This window comes from Biomphalaria glabrata, chromosome 7 (genome assembly GCF_947242115.1).
Source record: "Biomphalaria glabrata chromosome 7, xgBioGlab47.1, whole genome shotgun sequence".
In the NCBI taxonomy this organism is placed as follows: domain Eukaryota; kingdom Metazoa; phylum Mollusca; class Gastropoda; family Planorbidae; genus Biomphalaria; species Biomphalaria glabrata.
Genome location: NC_074717.1, coordinates 25,450,383 through 25,460,647, shown reverse-complemented (window position 1 = coordinate 25,460,647; position 10,265 = coordinate 25,450,383). Strand labels below are relative to the sequence as shown.

Below are 10,265 nucleotides of genomic sequence, written 5' to 3'. Positions count from 1 at the left end.
AGGGATATACAACAGAAATGTGAAATAATTAATTTCACATGGGCTCTGTAAGTTTAGAGCGCTGCGATCTAAGTTCTTAGACAGTACTTAGATTCACTAAAGGTTATTGTTTACATCAATCACTAAAATACAGGAATGGATGAAACATAACAAATTAAATATAATAACTATAGTTTCAAATGTAGACAACCATAGCGGCATTAATAATAATATATGAAGATATATCATCGACATAAAATAGTACAAGATACATACATAATAAAGTCATAATGTAATGACGGGGAACGTGGTTGTGTACTAATGTGTACTCACACATTCCTATAAGATAAAATGAGTATAGTAAAATGTTTACACTTACCCGTTTGTCCCTAATGAAATATCACAACTAAACTTCCTAACAGAGGAGACTGTAGGAATCCTAGCGGGCCTAACTTTAAAGCTTGGGTCTCTCTCTATATATATAGTTGGGACTTTTCATTTAACGGATGGGGAAGATATCTAGCTGATTTTCTCACATGTATCGATGTACCGGAGATGTCAGGCGTCAGGTCAGATTTATGGTCAATATTCGTTGCCTACCGTGAGAGTAAAGTCTTAAGCGAATATGTATCTGTTCAGCCCGAGTGCAATGCTATTCTTAGAGCGATGTGTATCCTGCGGGGGGGGGGGGATAGGTGTTAAAAGTTATTAGGCCGCGGCGTGTAGCGCTGGTGCAGCGACTTATTGTGTGCTGGTCACCTGTCCAGCGGTCAATAATTACAAGTTAGCCCTAGAGAGGCTAGTTAATGTTTTACGTCGAGATTCGTCCCGTGAGAAACGTGCGAGGGGGGATAAATCCTACAAGAAATTAGCTGTGGGTGGACAGGAAAATAATTGTTTTAAGTTAAAAATAAAGTTTCTCACGGTTTGCTGGGGAAAACTCAAATGAACTTTTGCATGCAAGTTTCGTATCGTCACAATATTCAATAAATCATTTCAAATACTACTCTATTTTAAGTCGTTCGTTAATTATATATTTAATAAATCATTTCAAATACAACTCTATTTAAAGTCGTTCGTTAATTATATATTCAATAAATCATTTCAAATACAACTCTATTTAAAATTGTTCGTTAATTATATATTCAATAAATCATTTCAAATACTACTCTATTTTAAGTCGTTCGTTAATTATATATTCAATAAATCATTTCAAATACAACTCTATTTTAAGTCGTTCGTTAATTATATATTCAATAAATCATTTCAAATACAACTATATTTAAAGTCGTTCGTTAATTATATATTCAATAAATCATTTCAAATACAACTATATTTAAAGTCGTTCGTTAATTATATATTCAATAAATCATTTCAAATACAACTATATTTAAAGTCGTTCGTTAATTATATATTCAATAAATCATTTCAAATACAACTCTATTTTAAGTCGTTCGTTAATTATATATTCAATAAATCATTTCAAATACTACTCTATTTTAAGTCGTTCGTTAATTATATATTCAATAAATCATTTCAAATACAACTATATTTAAAGTCGTTCGTTAATTATATATTCAATAAATCATTTCAAATACAACTATATTTAAAGTCGTTCGTTAATTATATATTCAATAAATCATTTCAAATACAACTCTATTTTAAGTCGTTCGTTAATTATATATTCAATAAATCATTTCAAATACAACTCTATTTTAAGTCGTTCGTTAATTATATATTCAATAAATCATTTCGAATACAACTATATTTAAAGTCGTTCGTTAATTTTATATTCAATAAATCATTTCAAATACAACTCTATTTTAAGTCGTTCGTTAATTATATATTCAATAAATCATTTCAAATACAACTCTATTTTAAGTCGTTCGTTAATTATATATTCAATAAATCATTTCAAATACAACTCTATTTTAAGTCGTTCGTTAATTATATATTCAATAAATCATTTCGAATACAACTATATTTAAAGTCGTTCGTTAATTTTATATTCAATAAATCATTTCAAATACAACTCTATTTAAAGTCGTTCGTTAATTATATATTCAATAAATCATTTCAAATACAACTCTATTTTAAGTCGTTCGTTAATTATATATTCAATAAATCATTTCAAATACAACTCTATTTTAAGTCGTTCGTTAATTATATATTCAATAAATCATTTCAAATACAACTCTATTTAAAGTCTTTCGTTAATTCTTCATTTACTTAAATACAGGAGCTTCATAACTTTAACTTGGCAATTAGAAATACATGTTTCTGTTAACTTATCCAACATAACATTAAACAATTTTAACAGAATACAGAGGTCTATAAAGTTGCCAACAATGTTCTTTTCTTCATGAAATATATTTTCCCCTAAGAATTCATACATTGTGGTTTGTTTCAAGAGGATTGTAGGGAGTGATTCTTAATTATGATGTATGGCATATCAGCACTGCCTTGGCTCTACTCCATTTAAAAAAAAAACTTTATTCATCATGAGAAATAAAAAAAAAAACACCCAGATAATATACAAAATCCTAAATTCCCCATCAGTGCACACCAGTAAAAAGTCTTCAAGCTTAGGATCATTTGAAAATTCAATGTCTGTGGCAAAGCAACGTATGGGATATGTATGTATGACAATGTAGGCCTATACTGGCTAACAGTTCCACATGAACTTCATATTTTATATTATAAATGGTTATTGTTCGTCACAAATAAAGGGACATCTATATGAGTTTGTACCAACTCTCAGTTCTTCAAAAAAAAAAAATAATAATCTCTGATTTGAGATCAACAAAGAATAAAATTTAAAAAAATACTTTAAACAAAAAAATTGTTGGGTGAGATTGTATCAATTATTTTTAAATCAATCATTTAGTCAATTTAAATCCCTAGTGCTATTAGAGCATGGAATGGGTTGCCTGAGTTAGTGACTTGGCAGAATTTAAGTCATTGGTTAATATGCATGACTAAATGCATGACGCGTAGGACGTAATCATCTTCTTTTTTGAAGTAACGTCTGTATTATATAAGATAAGAAGAAAATAGATCTAGGCTAACATTAATAGATTTTTGCGATTGGAAATATTAATTAATTAATTAAAAGAAATGGAATGTCAACATGTCACTTCCGTAAATCTCCTACTATGGTTTAGAGTTAGACCAGGAGAGGGCAAATTACTGGGCGGGCCACTTGCAGCCTGCCGGTGCATTTCTTGCGACCAGCTGACACCTACTGATATTAGGTGCGTCAACAGTTATTTATATATATATAACTCAATTGGTGGGGGCCTCGCACAGGATCAAATCTCAAACATAGCAGAACTATTGTGTCTCAATGTCTGCTAGCCTGTTGATTATCTATCGACCACGAAGCACATTCGTGCTATCGAAGCTTGGATTTTGCTGAAAATCTGTTTATGACATCTGTACGAATATGTTTAAGAAGTTTACAGAACATTACAGAATCTGTCAACCTTCTTTCTCCATTCTTCTCTATAATTTGCTTTTGATAGATTTTCATCATGATATTCTTTCTGAAAATATTGATACCTGCCTTTTTACCTGCCTGTGTGGACCACTTCTGATAGAATTTAATACCAATATTCTTCTGAAAATATTGAAACCTGCCTTTTTTCCTGCCTGGGTGGACCACTTGGGGGGGGGCCGATTTTGAGTTTGTGTTTCCACACAATCTGTCTTTGTAACCTTGTTCTATTTCATTTGGGGCTACTTAATTCACCCTTTTCTAGGGCCTCCAGTTACCTAAAACCGTCCCTGATTGTTATGTTGTAAAAGACAATAGTAAAATTAGTAAATTAGTTTCAGAATTCGCTAACTCCAGATGTAATTCCTCAATTGTAAAAAAAAATAAATGTAAGTGTGTAATACAGCATAAATGTGAATTAGAAGACATTATACATAGTTAGCTTTCGTATTTTTATAATTAGTAAGTACAAATATATAGGCCTACTCATGGTACCAAAACATTTGTCAATCATTGTATACTAGATTGAAAATACAAACTATTGGTAGTTAAGAAATGGCGTTTAGTGGCATAATTTTCTTTTTTTTTTAAATCATTTTGGCGCTCCTACTCCCAGATCAATTTGCTCACGGGGCAATCTTGTTGAAATGTGACTAAGTGGCGGGGACCACATGACATATGACCAACGTATTTGTTTCGTAAATACCAACTGATTTAAACTCCATTAGTTTTTTGACATTCTGGCTGGGAAGCTCTTCTTAAATATTGAGCCCTCATAATCCATGTTGAAATGACGTCAACACTGCCAATGTATTTACGTCACAAATGTTTGGAGCTGAGAAGTTTCTCAATGTTAAATTGCTAACAAATAAAATGTGCTTCGGATAACAAACTGTTTCATTGGTTCTTTCTCTCTACACATTTTTTTCTTAAAAAAAAACATTTTCCAAAAATAGCCTTTACTTTTAAGTAACATGTGAGCCTTGAAGGTTGTTGAAAAAAATAAAAATAAATAAGCGTCCCTTTTTAAAAACAAAACAAAAAGAAGCCTGTCAACAAAAGAAGATATTGTTGTATTGTACATAAAAAATAAAGAACTTTGAAACTTTCATAGAAACGTTTTGTCATTGGATAATGTGGATGTCTGTTACTATGGCAGCCCCGTGCGGTGCAGTTTAAAGTACATGTAGACAATTATTTGAAGCGTTAAAGAATCTTCCAGCATGTCAGACACTAAGAGTGCTAGGCAGGAAATTACAAGGAGCTGGACAGGATCAAGAAGAAAAAGAAACAGGTTTATCCCAGAGGTTCAAAGTTCATATAACACGTACAGCAACAGGCTATTTCAGGAAACATGTTTTTGTTTTGTAGACTCTGTTTTGTTAAGTGCGCCAGTGAGAAGCATGCTACTGGATCACTGTCAGTCTTCAGTTACTAATAACCTAAATGCTGCTGGTAAGGTCATTGGCTAACAAAACCTTATTTGGCAGCTGTTTGATAAAAACATTCATAAGAAAGCTAAAAAGATCTTAGAAATAAAAAAAAATCCCCTCTCTGGGTCAGGATTTTGTAATTTTACCATCATAAAAGAGATACAAGACACCGATAGCAAAGACAAACAGAAACAAAAACTCTTTTGTTCCCCTGGTAATGAAATCATTAAATATAATTTGACTATCTGACTAAACATTTCCCATGTAAATTATGAGTGAGTCTGGTGTGAATGTATATTTTGGTTTTCTATAGTTATCATGTTTTGTTTGGTATAATGCACAATTGTAAGACAAATTTCCATATGGATAATAAAGATCATTATTATCATTATTATCATTATTATTTTCTTTTGTATTTAATCACCAACCTTGATTGTTAATTCATATTTTCAGTACACTCAAATTTAAGCTCAACTTCTCCAACTCTTGTATTTACTAAGAGCAAAATAAAAGATGGTGTTCAATTTAAAGCTAGTTTAAACTGATATAATTATTCCCGTTCCTCACACAAGATTTTGTATATGATGTTCATACTGTGTGCCTGACATTAGTTGTGGAAAAGTAAAGGCGGCTGGTCGTTGTACTGGCCACATGACACCCTAGACTACAGAAACAGATGATCTTAACATCATCTGCCCTATAGACCACAAGGTCTGAAAGGGGAACTTTACTTTTTTACTTACACACTATTTATTTTGGTTTTGTGTGCTCTAAATATAATAAAATATCAATTTGGTTTTATTAATAGTGATAGTTTATAAATCCAGTGATATTTTGAATGAGGTAATTTGGAACTTAAGAACTCGGAACTTCGAGACTTTTTTGAGTAAAACCTGTTGCCTCCAAAAGTATTTCAACACTCGAGTTTAACCACTCGACTATACCGTCCTGAGAATTAGTACTATCAATAAGTTTATATTAATTAGTAATGTTTGCCACTTAGCTACACTTATTAATAATGCTTTTTTTTTTCAGCCAACCAGTTTGTTGTGTATGAAGGCTAAATGTCCCAATCGTTAGTGTAACTTTGTCAACTATTTACCTTCACCACAGAACTCCCCCCCCCCCGTGTCCTGTGTTAATCAGATTTGTACTGCACTAAATAAAGTCTGGGGGGGTTAGGCTGTCGGGCGTCCAGTACGTGACAAGGCGGAAACTGTCTGTGAAAATGGACAGTGAGAGCATTCGCCATGGGAGATAATTCTTCTCGTTTGTTTAAAGACCAACTGAAGAGGTTTTGGGGTCAATCACAGAAACCGTTTTAAGACTTGTTTTCTGTAATATAATGCTTAAAAAAACGTGTATGCAAAATATTTTCTATAACTTTTCAGCCGTTAATGAGATATTAGCGTTTTAATGTGGGTTTTAGGGACACTAAAAAGTCTTAGTCTCGTAGCCATTCGAGATGTCTTTCTCCCTCACTACACGGGTCCGTGACGTCATAGTATGGAAACTAGGTCACGCTACTAAATTTAGAGGTAAGCGAATTAATGTTCGCCGGATTAGCCTAGATCCAATCAAGCGTACTAGTATCGAGTTTTAGTCCACCGTACAACGTTGATCAGTCTACTATATCTCTTGTTAAAGTCCACGTGTGGTTTTGTATGACTATGAGTGTAAGCTAATCACAATTAGCAAGCCGGTTTAACTTAGATCCATTCATGCGTACCCAGTATTTGACCACAACACAGTGTTTCTGTCCACTATATCGTGCAGTACACCTGCAATTTTTTTTTATCACCAATTCTTTCAATTACCGGTATTTTTCGTTCTGATAACGATGATAGTAAAATAATAATAATAATAATAATAATCTTTATTATCCGTAAGGAAATTTGTCTTACAATTTGTGCATTACACCAAACAAAAAACATTATAACTATAAGAAACCAAAGTGTACATTCACACCAGACTCACTCATAATTTACATGTGACAAAGTAGATCTATATGCTAGAAACTATGGTTGCAGAAACAGCTCCTTGACTAATGGAATTCACTTATTCAAATGCCCTTGGAATGATAATGTGTAATTGTGTGTAGAGATGGGGTGGGGGAGAAACAAGTCAAAGCTTGATAGTTACTTACACACTAAGTACAAATTCAGCTTCCTTAACTTATATGATTTAAAAATTTAAGAGTAATCCCCATATTGGAAGCAGTTAGCTCAATGAAAAGCTGATAGCAATGAAGAGCTCAATTTGTTTTTCCTAATTCTGTTATAAAGCAGAATTGCTAACTAATAGTTCACTTTTACTTTTTCTTATATTAACATATTTTCAAAGTAATAATAATAATAATAATAATCTTTATTGTCCAAACAAAAAACATTATGACTATTAGAATATTATCAGAATACTTTAATTTCAATAAGATAATAAGAGCAGAAACAGCTGAGGTAATATATTTGATCAGTTAGGTTCAAGCTATTAAATATTTCAAGTTCTAAAATTAAATTATTTATCTGGCTAAATAACTTTTGGGTGCTAAATTTTCTTTAAAATATCTTTGTAAACAGTGTCTTACTGGAAATATTTACATTTCATTAACTAATTTATAAATATAAACAAACTATGCATTCCGCATTTATAATAATTTAATTTTTTTTCGTCGTCTGCGTCTGTCTTTAGCAAGCTCGTCAGAGCTTTTCAGCTGTTTCTTTCAAATGCAATCTGTTTTCCTATATGCCATAGAAACCACTGGTTTGTCTGTATAATGAATTAGATATGACAAAATATACAAGTTGCAACTGGGTTTGTGTGATCAAGAGAAATGCTGCATTCATCCTTAATCTTTGGAATCAAAGATTTATAATGCCTTATAACTTTATGTTTGCATTAAATATAAAGGGCATGTCCCACAAAGTTGAAATTTATCCAAAAGAATATTTTTTCACTTTTGAGTATTTATAAAGAAAATGTAACAAATTTGTTAATTCTAAAAATTAAAGACAACGTTAGCTTAAAACAAACCAACTGAAAATATGATAATAATAATAATAATCTTTATTGTCCTTGTATAAGACTTATTTATTAAAGATTATTGTCATAACCATATAAAACTGACAGGATTTCTTCTAAGCCATTGAGTGTCATAGCATCAGCTTTTAGATTCGTAAGTAAAAGATGCTCAACAGTCTTATAAAATAACAGTCCAGCTGGCATAACACACATCAGGCAGCCATCCACTGTTGGATGCGTCAGATCATCTTTTAGTCAATGTCAGGTTTCTACAATAAAATAAAATAAAATATATTTATATATATATTTAGTAATAGATACATAATAGATACATAAATGAAAAATTAAGTAATATTAAATGAATATTGGTGGGAAGCGTGGTCGAGAGGCTAAGTGCGCTTGAACTTGGCTACCTAGAAGGGGGCTCGAGGTTCGACACCGGACTCGGGCGGAGTTGCGTTTACTGAGTGCCTAAAGGCAGCACGGAAAAGCAACTCCTAGATACCCCCCCCCCCCCCCCCCCCACCGGTCCACAAATGAGATTGGACCAAAGCGCTCTGAGCATGTTATAAGCATGAAAGTAGCGCTATATAAAAGCTATAATAATAATAAATAATATGAACATTAATATCAGCCTAGAGGAATCTAGTGCTACTTTACTAGAATATAACTAGATTATATACTATAAAGGTCTATAGTAGATCTATCTTAATTCTTATAATTCTTGGAGTCTAATGATGAAAGAGTTTAGTAAGTCTAGATTTTATTAATTTATAAATCTAGATCTATACCTTCCTTAAATGTTATGTAAAAATTATATGCTTTCTAAAAACTATTGTTACTATAGACACTATAGTGACTATAAGTGATAATAGTCTTCTAAATCTTGTAGTAGGCCCTACTACAAAACAAGAATAGACTTTTAATACTTTTTTTTATAGACCAACTAAAGATTTAGACAGAACCTTCCCCAGGACATAGAATTTATATATATTAATATTACAGACCACTAGTGAAGTGACCTAGCCCTATAGCCTAGGCTAGTCACTATATAAGTCATAAGACTATATTTTTATATTCCTATATTAGGCTATATTATTGTTTTTTTGTATTTATTTTTATAGTAATTTATTTATACTAAATTAGATTTAGATCTACGACTAGATTTAGAATAATTTAGATCTAGATTGTCTAGACTAGTAAAAAAAATATATCTAGCTAAAAATCTATTATTAGATATCTAAATCCATATCTAGTTACAATCTAGTAATAAGACTAAATTGTCTACGTTAAGTTGGTCTTAATAACAAAAAACAAGATCTAGAATCCTCTAGGCGGTCTAGCTAAATCTAGTGTCTTGAGCTCGACATTATTCCGTGATTTCCATACTATAACGTCACTTCCGCTTTCGGCCATGACAGAGCCATTTCAAATCTCGTTAATTTTTTTACACTTTCAAATGACTTTTTCTAGTATAAATATGTATTTCTTTTAACTCAAATTTTTAGGATCTATATTTGATACCATCTACTATCATAATCAATAGTTATCTCAATTTCGATAAAAACCTCTTCAGTTGGTCTTTAACATCTATCTGTCCCTTCCTCAATGCGGTTGCTTGGTCAGTCTGTTTACATTGTCCAGGCTGAGCTGCAGTCCCGCGGTAAAGAAGCTTATGATCCTTCTCTGGCTGGTAGCCTCTCACCGCACCATGTTGACACTTGCACAAACAACAACAAAACATATAAGTCTATGTATCGAAAGTCAAATATTGTCAAAACGATCTAACTTGTATTTTTTTTTATATTCGTTTGAAAGTAGTGATAGGCTCGATTCTAAAACAAGGATCGAAAGTATCGGTTTAAACGGAACAAGGTTAGGGAAAAAAAATTATGTTTAAGTCTACATTAATTTTAGTTTCTCCATTCCTTTCTATTAAACTTCTGGCAAGGATAAATGACAATAAACACAACTGTATCAATATTCTTCATTACTTGGCAAGAAATTTTTTAAAGAATTCAAGAAATAACATTACATTTCTCCTGACATGAAGTTTGAGATCTATATAGTTTAAAAACGTTTGACGTTGTTTTTTAAAAGCATTTCTTAAAATAATAGTCTCATCATCAGGTAATGATTAGATGCAATGTTATTTTAAATTCTCTATGTCCCAAACAATTGTTTACATATGATGATTAGTAAATGGGACTCAATTCGATCGTTTGGTTCATCAATCTTTACAAATAATAAGGAATCGATTATATTGTTTTTGTTCTAGGAATCGAGCTGTTGTTAGTTATTCGAGTACATTAAGACCAAAGTAACACAACAATGTTTTC

At 31.7% G+C, this 10,265-nt stretch overlaps 1 long non-coding RNA gene across 1 annotated transcript; it reads right to left on the bottom strand.

Annotated features, from left to right (window-relative positions):
* Positions 1–7,953: 7,953 nt before the first annotated feature.
* Positions 7,954–9,507, bottom strand: LOC129927365 (uncharacterized). The gene is made up of 2 exons (XR_008778981.1): positions 9,187–9,507; positions 7,954–8,195 (listed from the first exon to the last, which is right to left on the bottom strand). It is a non-coding gene; the product is annotated as an uncharacterized LOC129927365 (long non-coding RNA).
* Positions 9,508–10,265: the final 758 nt, after the last annotated feature.